This window comes from Myxine glutinosa, chromosome 3, assembly GCF_964187855.1.
Source record: "Myxine glutinosa chromosome 3, kmMyxGlut1.1, whole genome shotgun sequence".
Taxonomy (NCBI): domain Eukaryota; kingdom Metazoa; phylum Chordata; class Myxini; order Myxiniformes; family Myxinidae; genus Myxine; species Myxine glutinosa.
In genome coordinates, this window is record NC_136263.1 from 182,103,817 (window position 1) to 182,116,688 (window position 12,872).

Here is a 12,872-nt window from a genome sequence, read left to right on the forward strand (position 1 = left end):
CTTTGTCCGAACCGTCGGGGTGCAGGAAGCCGCGGCCGGCACCGCCCAGTTCGTCTAATCTTTGAAGCTCGTTCGACTCGACTCCTCTTCGTGATGGCGACGCGACCCCTGGCGTCTTAGCGTGGTATGAAGTGTAATCCCGTGCGATTTGCTAAAATTGATTTTTTTGCATTGTTGGATTAATTCGAGGTCAAAATATTGAAAAATAATGGGGTTCAAATTTTCCAACCCCCGGACCCCCTTTTATGGGGTGTTTTGTTTCCAGTGACCCCCGGGACTGACCATGCGACTTTCTCCCCTAACAACTGAGAGATTTTATCGATCTCGGGGTCGTTAGAGAGGTTTTCGATGACGCTAAATCCATTTATGATACTTTCGAAGCGACCGGAAGTGGCGATCCCAGATTTCCGTTCACCAAAGATGCTAAGGTCAAGGTCATTTCAATTGTAGCAATAAACTTAGGCATGTAATACCTCTTTTTTATGGTTTTCAGGCACAGGAAGACGTTTGGTGCAGTTATTTCTGCGATCTAGATGCCCTGTCGCGAGATAAGGACAAAAAAAATATTGGTAAAATGCTCAAGGCTTTTTTTTGTTTGTTTTTCAGAAAGAAGGCTGACAGAGACTAGTACAAAACCATCTAGAGGTCATGTCTGAGAAGAACAGCGTGTGCATCATCTGCAATGAGGGAGCTACATCAAAGAAGAGACTGATAAACAATCCTGATATGATTGGCGAACTTATTTATTGTGCTAACGAGCGACTGTCTTTGGGTCAGGGTGATATTAAGCGACTTACAGATCGGTTAGCTAGCTTAGGTGAATCTGAACGTAAATCAGTATGGTATCGTGGCGAATGTCGAAAACCCATCGTCAACACAAGCATGATTGAACGGCTAAGGGTTAAACGAGTCCGGTTTGATTCTCCTGCATGCCCTGCGCGTGGGCCTGGACGACCTTCCAGTGTGGCTGACTCTACCCGACCTAAAAGAACAAAAACCATCCCGAAGGAAAAGGTGTGTCTGTTCTCGTCATGTAGCTTTTGTTCTAATAACATATCAGAACCTCTCCATCGCGTTTACTCTGACAAGATGGGTGAAAACTTCCTCGAGATAAAGCTCAAGACTCAGGATGACCGCATCAGAACTTGCGTGTCCGAGTTAGAAGACGCTGGGGATGCCTCTGCTCTTGAAAAATACTATCATAGGAAATGTTTACGATACGCGCAGCGCACACTTTAACGCGAAAAGATCATAGTAATACCCAGCTTATTGGCTCTCTATGTGATGAACACTTGCTTCTCTCCGTCCAAAATACTCTTACTGCAGACGATCTTACTCTGAACATGGCTGAAGTGAATGGTGCATATTTGTCCATTTTGAAGAGGTATAATGTAGAGATCAATCAGACAACCAACTACCGCAAGCGTTTGAAAAAGCTCATTACTGAACGGCTTCCGAATATCCAGTTCGTCCAATCACTACGCAAAAATGAGCCCGACAACCTCGTTCTTTCACTGGCGGTTAGGAAGGCCATGCAACTGAGGTCTGCACAGCTGGATAACGACGACACAGTTGGCAACTTGAAGAACATGGCAAACATTCTAAGGGAAGAGATAATGCAGCATCGAAGCTGGTCGTTCAGGGGAATGTTTGAAGACTTTGAGAATCCTCCACTTCTCCAGTTCTTCCTCACTCATCTCCTATTTGGCCGTCATGTTCTCAAAGTTTCTGAAATGCGCAATGCACAAGTGGACAAAACTGTTGATGTTGCTTGCCAGTTTCTCATCCAGAATACTCGAACCGATCGCCAGGTAAAGCATCAGCCAAAACAAAACGAAATCTTTCAGCAAACTGCCCAGACGCCCGTCTCAATAGGCTTGCCGCTCACCATTCATTCCAGAGTTCATGACAAAAACCTCGTCAATAACCTATCAGAAGTTTACATTGGGAGCGACTACCAGAGGCTCCTTGATCTCGAAAAGCGCATAGAGCAAGGCGTTCTTCAGCGAATGAAGGAGGCTGGTGGATTTTGTCTGCCTGATTTCATCAAGAAGGGATTGAACATCTGGTTCGCTGTTGATAACATCGACCTCTTAGAAGACACACCGACTGGACAGAACACATTCCATGGCACAGTGATCGTGATCAACCAGCGAGCAGAAGATGGCGAGCCCATCAACCAACCACTTGTCATCCCAGAGAAACTTCTCGCACCGGCACCACTCGCGTTCGAAGTCAAGTACCTGCAAGAGCCAATCATTAAACCTAAACCAATTCTATTTGAGGTCTACCATCTAGAAAAGCGGAGGAGTAAGATTTCCAAAGACTTCATTCACACCTGGGCGCTTGCCAACTACTACGGTACTGATGACAGAGGTGGTGAAAAGCTAAATGACCAACGTGTGGAGAATATAGAGCAGCAAGAGACTGAAGAACTGCAAGGTCAGACCGCAGGTCAAAACCCCAGATATTCCGACGATCCTATTCTTTCAGTGACAAAACGAATCCTTAAAGGTAAGGAGTTAGCAAAGGAAGAAGTTATGCCAACATGGGGTGCTACTAAATCTCTTCTGTTATCACGCTCCTGTCAGAGTCTGAGCCCGACTAACACAGAAGTGATCGCTCCGCTATTCAAGACTTCTCCAACGGATTACTCGACCCTCTATACTGTTCTGATGTTGACTCAGGGCATATCTGCTTTTGTGGTTGGTCCTGAGAGAAGAACCCTCATAATGCTCGATCTTGATCTTTACAGCCGCGCCCTCAAGATTCAGCAGTCAGTGAATAACACCAACTGGATTCTCCGAGCGGGCGTTCTGCATATTGCGTTTGCTGCCCTGCACGCTCTTGGCAAAACAATCGACGGAAGTGGCATTGACACGTGTGCGATTGAAAGTGGCACATACACTTCTGCAGGTCTTCGTGGGGTCTATGGTGGCAAGGCATACAAGCGAGGAGTTGAGTACCACATCATGACTAGCCTGGCGATCATGATGATGAAGTTTGACGCCATTTTCTCTGATCATCCACCTGAACCACTTCGTGACCAATGCGTTGCTCTCAAGAAGGCTCTCCACGACCGTAGCCAAGACATGGTTGATATCTACAACGACATCCGGTCCTCGTACTCAGAAAATCCCCATGAGAAAGAAGATGACAACATCGGCGAGCTCGCTCAATTTCTCAACCAGTACCTCGAGCAAGTGGAAAGTCTTTTGCATCTCATAGGTGCCTGCCGTTCAGCACGAATAATCCGTCCAGTAGTTTAGTTTGCATGATTCTCGGATGTGTTATCTTGAGAATTTAGAGGAATTGTGTTACATTTCTTAACTACTTGTGTCGATAATTGTGTACATTTGGTAAGAAATGATATAGTTAGCGAAGATTTTGACGAATAATCCGTCCAGTAATTTTAGTTTAAAAGCTATTTAATTGTCAAAATTATCTTGCATGATTCTCGGATGTGTTATCTTGAGAATTTAGAGGAATTGTGTTACATTATTACATACTTGTGTAAACAAAAACATTTTGTGACATTAAACAAGCTAAACACACATAGTTCTGTATTTATATCATTTGTAAGACTTTTGCTATTTCGGTAAATATTTTCTAAATTTGACTAAGAATGGCTTTAAAACGTAGATTTATTTGTGACTGGCCAGTCATCGCAAAAATAACTGCTTCAGCCGTCTTCTCGTGCATGAAAACCCTCAGAGAGTGGTACTATATGACCAGGTTTTATCGCTACCTTCGAAATGACCTTGACCTTGGCATGGAACCTAACCGGAAGTCGGGGATCGCCACTTCCGGTCGCTTCGAAAGTATCATAAATGGATTTAGCGTCATCGAAAACCTCTCTAACGACCCCGAGATCGATAAAATCTCTCAGTTGTTAGGGGAGAAAGTCGCATGGTCAGTCCCGGGGGTCACTGGAAACAAAACACCCCTTAAAAGGGGGTCCAGGGATCGGAAAATTTGAACCCCATTATTTTCGAATAAATTGACCTAAAATCAATCCAACAAAGCAAAAAAATCAATTTTAGCACGCAAATCGCACGGGAGCTGTTTTTCATGACACCTCATACCACACTATCTGGCGGGAACTATCAGGGTCGTACCCGCTCGACACGAAGGCGAAGATGAGTTCGACAAGGGTGTGGCCACGCAGTGACCCATTGTTGATCTTTTAGATCATGGCCCAGGCGATGGGGCATCCGGCTTAATCTCCCGTCCGAGGAGAAACTTCTTGCCCTTGAAGCACCGACACTACCGGTCAAAAGTTTTAGAACACCTCAATTTTTCCAGTTTTTATTGAAATTTACGCAGTTTAATGTCTCAATGTACTCTGAAATTAAGCATAGAACAAATAAACAATTAGAGATAAAAAAGAAATCATAGAATCATTTTGTTTAACAAAATTTAATTTAAATTTTTGACTCAGCAAAGTAGCCACCTTTTGCAGGTATAACCGCCGAACACACTCGTGGCATTCTTTCTACAATGGAAATCAAATATTGTTCGGGATGTTCTTCCCAACACTGTTGCAGAAGTTCCCACAAATGTGTTGCACTTGTAGGTTACTTTGCTTTCACCCTTCTGTCCAGTTCATCCCAAACCAGCTCGATGGGGTTTAAATCTGGAGGCTGTGCTGGCCATTCCATGATTTGAAGCCTACCGTCTTGTTGTTTTCCTCGAAGGTAGTTTTGACATAGCCTGGAGGTGTGTTTGAGGTCATTATCTTGCTGTCGGATGAACCCCTGACCAACTAGGCGTATACCAGAGGGTATTGCATGGCGCTGCAAAATGCTGTGGTAGCCCTTTTGGTTCAGGGTGCCAGTCACTCTGTGCAAGTCGCCGACTCTGGATCCAGCAAAAGAGCTCCAGACCATCACGCTTCCTCCTCCATGTTTGACAGTTGGTGTCACACACTGAGGAACCATCCTTTCACCTACTCGACGGCATACAAAAACCCTGCGTGATGAACCAAAGATTTCAAATTTTGATTCATCGGTCCATAAGACCTTCTTCCAGTCTTCAGTAGTCCACTGGCGGTGCTTCATGGCCCAGGCAAGCCTCTTTTTCTTATTTTGCCATCTTAGCAATGGCTTTCTTATTGCCACTCGACCTGTCAAACCTGCAGCTCAAAGTCTTCTCTTCACAGTTGAAACTGAGACTTGCTTACTACGACCAGTGTTAAGCTCTGCTTGAAGCTGTTGGCCTGTGAGCCACCTATCACGCAAGCTGTTGACTCTCAGAAATTTGTCTTCTGATTCTGTTGTGGCTTTGGATCTGCCAGACCTCTTCCTGTCAGAGTTTCCTCCAGTTTCCAAGTGCCTTTTGATGGTGTAGGAAACTGTACTCACTGACACCTTGGCTTTCTTTGCAATTTCTCTAAAGGAAAGACCTACACTTTTAAGTGTTAGCATGGTCTGTCTGTCTTCCTTTGTTAATTGCCTTTTTCTCGCCATTATGATAGCAATATACTACTTCCTGCAGTGCAATATTGTCCAAATAATGCTTCAGAGGGTGTAATAACAGTCTGTTCCAATACTGATTTTATACAGACAGGGGGTTTGTAATCAAGTAATCAGCAGAGGTTGGGACACCTGTAGGAATTGTTTGCATCAACTTTCAAGGCTTAATTTACTTACATTGCTGCAGAACAGCTGGAAGTTGTTAACCCATTACTTGTTCCCTGAAGAAGGCCTTTTTTACAATATAACGGTGCAATTTACATTATTTTCCCGTTTTTGCTAACCTAGACTTTTTTTTAAACCTCGAGCAGTTTACTGCTTACCTTTGTACCATTTCAGGTTACTCACTGGACTTGAATTGATTAAATTTCAATAAAAACTGGAAAAATCTAGGTGTTCTAAAACTTGTGACCAGTAGTGTGTGTGGCAGTTTAAAGGTGTGTCGGGAATCAAACCCAGACTGGACAGGTGAAAGAGTACACAACCTGTGAGCTCCCCTGCTAGTTCAATGTGGAAAAGGTTGCTTTGGCCCACCGGCGATACGAGGTGCCCTCTCTCTCTCTCCCATTCCCTATACAGCCGAGTGTGTCCACACCTCGATCCATACAATGACAGGACAGGTGAACCTACCTACCTTGCTGTTTATTCTTCTTTGAATAATACATTTGTCTGCATCACAGAGCGGATAGCGAACGATGTAAACTTTCAAAACTCTCGAGGGGGTTTAAACCCTTGCCTTTGCTTTATAATTGTGTTAAAGTTATTGGGTAAAACTGAGAAAAGGGGAAAATAACATCAAAACTAAGACCACATATGATATTGAATCAAACTGAGAAAGGTGAAAAACCCCAAAACTGACCACATATAATACTGACCACATATAATACTGACCACATATAATATTGAATCAAACTGAGAAAGGTGAAAAACCCCAAAACTAACCACATATAATACTGACCACATATAATATTGTTACAGACGCGGTTTTGGATGTTAGTTTACCGAGCGGTTTGGTATGACCGCGTCTGCACAGTTTACCCGATTCCACTCGAACGTTGACTAAGTCGCGCTACGCTAGATCAATGAAGGAAAGGACACAACGGCTGGGTTAAATGACACGACACCAGGGGTACAGTTCTCAAGACCTCCGGAGGAGGTTATAATATGGATTTGCAGAACGTTTAGATTACACTGACAAGAGGTACAGCATAGGAAGGTGGGCACTTAAACACGGTCTTATATTAGCCCCGACAGACCACAGATAAACGGGACAAGACTGACTCACACAGGGATTGATGGCAAGGAGGGGCAGGTAGTCGATGGCTCAAGGTGCACCTTGGCTCAGGGGCAGAATCGACCCGGTCCGGTCCAGAGATGCGGGAGGTCTCTCTCAGCGCTAGAAGGTGACGTTCTTTCTCCAAGCTGGGGGCGCATCTCTCGTCACCTCCGGTAAGTGGCTGCGTATATCCAGCGGGGAGTGACACGCCCTCGGCTCGTTAGCTCCGCCCCAGATGGAATCGGCCCGCCGCTTCTTATTGGGTGCGGGGGGTTACCGGGCTCCGCCCTTGACGAGGAGCTGACAGTCAGCCCCTTCGTGGTAACCCCGTGGAGCACATGGGCAATGGCGGCTAACCAAGCCGGAGTGAGGACGCACACTCCCCGCGCCGCGCCGCGCCGCGCCACCCCCCTCTGTTGTTGTAGTTGTTGTTGTAGTTCCATGAGATGATGGGAGGATGCGGAGATGAGGTTGTGGGGAGGTATTGGGAGGTCCTAAACTCACTACTGGTGCCATACAATCACATTCTGGTGCAACGAAGAGTCAGAATTAATGGAAACGAGTCCTTAACTGACATAGACTAAGAATAACTAGCAAGATGTCCTATAGTTGTCTACGTGAGATGCGGTGAACCTGGGCACGACATTTAATGGGGGAAAAAGGGGAGGGTCGGTTCTACAGAGTGTTGTTTACAGACAATGGGACTAGGGAATGGGGGATTGGGGATAGTTGGGGAGTATTGGGGAAATAGGGGAATATTTACAAGTGGATATGGATGGAGGCCAAATCCCATATCCGCAACATTGCACCCTTCTCTACCTCGGGGCGTCCCGACCCGATAAATTTTTACCTACTTTAGTGTGGCACTCAGATGTAGTTCCCTCTACTATTAACTCTACCCTGAGTGCGACAGTTTTACAGATGTTCACAAATGAGTAAATATGTCCCCCTGCGACGTTGCACCCTTCTCCTCACAGAAACACACCCACAGGATAACCGAATCGCGGAAAGAATCCTCAAACTAAACATACAGCCGGTAGGGAGCATCATTTATACAAGACTACACTGATATTTACACTACGATCCAGGACCTGTTTTTGGAGGAACACATGCAGATGTTATGCATAGAGAGAGAGCACGCATGCCAGCATCGATACACCAACCCACGAGTGCTCTGTGGCCCTACGGCCTTTAATAATGTGCAGAGCACCCCGTTCAAGCACCAAAAGCACCACCCCATCACACAGTCAGCACCATCCGGTGCACCAATAAAGTGTTTATAGTCACCGGTGGTGTCGCAGCCGGCCGATGTTCCGCCGCTGGTCTTGCCTTGGAGCCCACTTGGTGTTCTGGCTTCCTTCAAAAATAAAGAAAGGCGCCAACCGCGTCCATTTCTTTATTGTGGCCGTCAGGGGGCCAACTATTAGTGGTTCACCTGTCTGGCATAGGTGCCACGTTGACCCATAGGTCCATCCACGGGTGGTGCTTGCCCGCAAGAGAACTGCGGTCCATGGTGGGCGGCCACAAAAATTGCGGTCCATATGGTGTATCGATCCCGGCAGCAAGCAGCGAAAGTGCAGGCCCACAACTGCGGAGCCAGCACCTCTCTCTCCTCTCTCTCTGCCCCAAAGCCAGATCCTCGGAGGTGGGAGACAAAAGAAGAAGACAAGTGAGTAAGGTGGTAAGGGCGCAAAAGTGCACGCAATATTAGGTAATGCACATTAGGGGCACATGGGAACCAGGTGAGACAGGTACGTTCCTACCGTACGCCCCCCCCCCCCCCCCACCAGGTAACCTACATTGCCCCTCCCTTACCCCTTACTGCATCCACAAAACACAACACTACCCATAAACATCTACTTTACAAATCAACAAACGTCCCTACTGTCTTCCCCGTTCCTCCCATAAACCAAATTCGTCTTCTCTCCCTCCTAACCAATCAAATTTGCCATTTCCAACTCTCATCACAATTTGCCATCTCCAACTCAACATCAAAATTTGTCATCACCAATTCATCATCAGTCCCTCCTAAGGAGGGAGAGATGGAATCACCCCAATGTCTCATCCACGTCGTGATGCGTCTCACCAATCCAACAGCAATTCTCATTTCCTGCAACAGAACAAAGAAAACACAGGTGTGGAGTCATCATCATCACCACAGGTAAGTGGCTGCGTATGGTGCGACAGGTTCATCAATCCTAACTATTTCCTAAATGACTTTAACAACTTTACATTACCCGGGGTCTTTCTCCTGCCAAACCATTGGCCCTCTTACACTATGGGTTCTAAAAACCAATTCCCATTGACCAAACTGTGGTGCTTTTCAATTTGGGGTCTCACTCCCCCGATTCATCTCCCGGTGCCCTCGCACAATTTCTGGGCTGTGACGTGTAGCTCTCCCAGCAGGTCTACCCACCTGCACACCTCCACCACTGCAGTTGCCTCCGAGCTTACCTGCTCCTTACCCTAACCTATCTACCTGGGGAAGGCCCTCTGGCGCTCTCCCCACTCGGTGCCCTCCCTGGCACTGGGCTACCCGGGTCCGTCCTCCGGATCCTCGGGCCCCATCCACAACTCTACCGGCTACCAGAGCCCACCTGCGGCCTCACCTGGCCGACATCCTCACAGTGGTGGAGTGCCCAAACCAACTACACACACTAACAGGCTACACGCCCAGCCATTTCCACACACTAATGCACCCATCCACAATACCATTCTGCAACCGCACCACAAATGCCAATATCCAACCACAATTTACCTATACCCTCTACCTAACACTTACACTACCCGCCCCGGGTACTCGTGAAAGGGGTCCACTCTTCCCCCATCCACACCTTCGCACCATGCACACCACTCCGTACCACTTACTCCAACTCTCTCCACACCACTCATTCTCTGCTCCATATATTCCACACACCTGTACTTGCACACCTGTGCTCTCACACCTGGTGCCACCTGCACCCTTCTCTCCCCAAGCGCATTCGCGCTGATCCACAACACTCACTACTCATACACTGCTCCACACACCTGTCCAGTTCTCACACAGCATCATCTCGTCTAACTACTCCCCTCTGAAACTTGTGCTTCCCAGTCGTCCCTTTAAACTATTGCGCTCCCTCGTCATTATCATCCATACTAATCTACCTGCGTCCCCTCTACAGGTATCAGTCACTATCTAACCTTAACGTTACCTAATGTCATCTTCGCTAGATCCCTATCAATATCCTCACCCACCCGGGCTAGTTTTCACTGCCATACACCCCATAAACTATAGCGCATTTGCCCCACCATGGGAAGGGTGGCAGGGATGCCACCCTTACCCACCGGGCACATCGCTCACTACCAATTTTGCACATCAAATTTCAACAAATCAAAAATTTGCCAATCACTACCCATCATCTGCCAATCATTACTGCCAATCCCTTGCCAATCATCAAATTTTGTTTTTCTCTAATTTTGGGTCCAAAACACTAACCTCATCACACAGTCTACTCACTAATGCCTCTCGGTGCGCCAATTCCCGTCCAAAGCCCGGCTTCGTAAAGCCGAGCAATGAATGCGGGTTGTGTTGTGCCAGCGGCTGGACGCGTCCGGCACTAGGGACGGGGGCTTACCCGGGCCGAGATCCCACGCACCACCTGGCGTGGAGCCATCCCATGGCCCGATCTCGACCTGCCGGAATGCCTCAACAAAAAGTGGTCGCCATGACGACCCTTCCTATCGGGCTGCCCGCTCCGCCTAGTGGAGCCCGGACGCGGCCGTTCCACGCGAGGCCCAGCGTGGATCGCGCACGGCGGTCCTTTCGAACCCGCCGTGGCTCGGATCCCCGCTGGTTCTCGCGGCACGCGAAGCCCGGCACGCACCGAGGGCCCACTTCGGCTAAAAGTCGACCTAACCTCTAACCCGGTTACCTTCGATGCCTCACCTGCATGCTTACACCCCGCAGCCCGTTCCTTGCTCACACATCCAGCCGTTTCCATGCTCCTCGTACCTTTCCTTACACACCTCGGTACACTCATTCCACTTACAGCCTTGGTCACACACCTGACCACCGAGCATCTTGGCACACATTCTTCGCTCGCACACCTCACCAACACACCTCTTCGCGCCCCCTCCTCGGTCACCTCCTCTGTGACAATCACAGGTGTGCTCTCACTCGCACACCCAACCACGTGCCTCACTACCAATTCCAGCGTGCATTCCCACTCACGCTCTACCATTCCAGGTGTGCATCCTTCCATTCCAGGTGTCCATCCTCGCTCACCTGTCACAACCAACTCACGCTCCGTGCCACTCATACTACTCTCACCACCACTCTTGACAACGCACTCACCCTTACTCCCGACAGCGCACTCTCTCCCCATGCACCTGTCCGTCACACATCTTCCTCGCACACCCTCTCCCATTACATCCTCTGTAACACTCACCACAGGCGTGCATTCTCCCTTTACACCCTCCGTAACACTCCTCACTACGCGCTTCCATGTGCTCCCTCGCACACGCGCTACGACCGACTCACTCTCGCCAGCACCCTCACTCCTTGGCACGCACTTTTTCCTCACACACCCCAGAGTCGGACTTTCTCGCACACCTCCTTTTTCGCACACCAGACCTGTCGCACACTTCACCAACGGCCTCTCACGAACACCCGGGTCCATCTCGACCCCCAAGCTTCTTAAATCACCTGGCGCATCATACGCACGACCATATTGGTCACCACTTACACCGGGTCCTCTTCCTCTTCGCCTCTCCTCCATCACCTGCGAATCCCTCATCCGGTTAATGAGCACATCATCACGATCCAAACACAGACTTTGGACCAATTCTTTTATCTCCTCTTTTATCTCTTTCTTATCCCCTCTCCGTCGCTTCTTAATTTCGCTCACCCCTTCTTCCACTTCTTCTAATTTCTGCTTCACCTCTTTTATGTCCCGGTACGTCTCCTCAAGCTCGTCCTCTAAGGCTACCTTGACCGTTTCCATGTGCGTCCTCACCTGCCGGTCCTTCGTCTCCATTACCTCTATCACCTCGTCCAACCTCGTCGTCAGTCCCTCACGTACCATCTGACATTCCCTCTTCGTCGCTACCAAGTCATTTTTTAGGTCATTTTGTGTCGCTTTTAACCCTCCTATTACCGCTGTGTTCTTCTTTACCTGGTCCGTTAGTTCTTTTTGTCCCTCTGTCAGTTGTTCTACTTCCTGCGTCAGGTCCTCTATGCCCCCTTGCAATTTTACAGTCCCCTTTCTCACCTCCTTCTCCATGCGCTCCTTACAGTGCCTCACCTCCTCGCGCACTCCTCCGACCTCCTCACTCACTCCCCTTCTGATCTCTTCTCCCATCACTTGCATCTCCTGCCCAGATGCCACCCTCATCTGCTCCATTTCCTCCCTGTGAGCATCCAGTTTGGTTTCTACCCCCATTCTGACCCCCTCTATCTGCTGCCCCATTTGTTTAACTTCCCTTTCCGCTTGGTCCCTCATGTCCCTCAATTTGCCTTCCATTCTGTTTTCTAACCCCTCTAACCCATTTTTCACTCCCTCTATCTGATTCTCCTGGGCAGCCATTCTATTTTCTACCCCCGTTAACCCCTCCTGTATTTCCCCTAATCTATCGTCTAATTTCCCAAATTTCTTGTCTAATCCCTTAAAATTATTGTCTAATCCCTTAAAATTATTGTCTAATCCCTCACCGGTACCCCTCGCTTCTTCCCTCATTACCCCCATTTGGTTTCCCATTGCCCCCAATTGCTCACTCTGAGCCCTCGCTTCGTCCCTCATTACCCCCATTTGGCCCTCCAATCGCTCACCCAATCGCTCACTATTAGCCCTCATTTGCTCACTATTCTGGGCCAAAAGGGCCTTTATTTGTATTAAAAAAAGGTTCAAATCCACCGGTGGCGCTACTACGGTCGCGGGCGTGGACGCCGTGGCCATGTGCGAGGCGCCATTTTGCGCGCCCGTAACCTCGTGCGCGACGACGCTATTTTGCGACCCTGCCACCCTCACTGCTTCGCTCTCCTCATGTCCCTCATTTTGGTCCTGGATCGACCCTGCCTCACTCTCCTCTACCGGAACCCAGCCGTCTTGGTCTGCCATAGCGCGACTTTCAAAATTCGGGTTTTT

The 12,872-nt window shown here is 48.4% G+C and overlaps 1 protein-coding gene across 1 annotated transcript in view; it reads right to left on the reverse strand.

Moving 5' to 3' along the window:
• LOC137422999 (myeloid-associated differentiation marker homolog) overlaps nt 1-107 on the reverse strand; it is a 1,568-nt gene extending 1,461 nt beyond the window's left edge. The window contains exon 1 of the mRNA XM_068109741.2: nt 1-107. This exon is cut by the window's left edge and continues 1,461 nt beyond it. The gene's annotated coding sequence lies outside the window, so the exon portion shown is untranslated.
• Nucleotides 108-12,872: the final 12,765 nt, after the last annotated feature.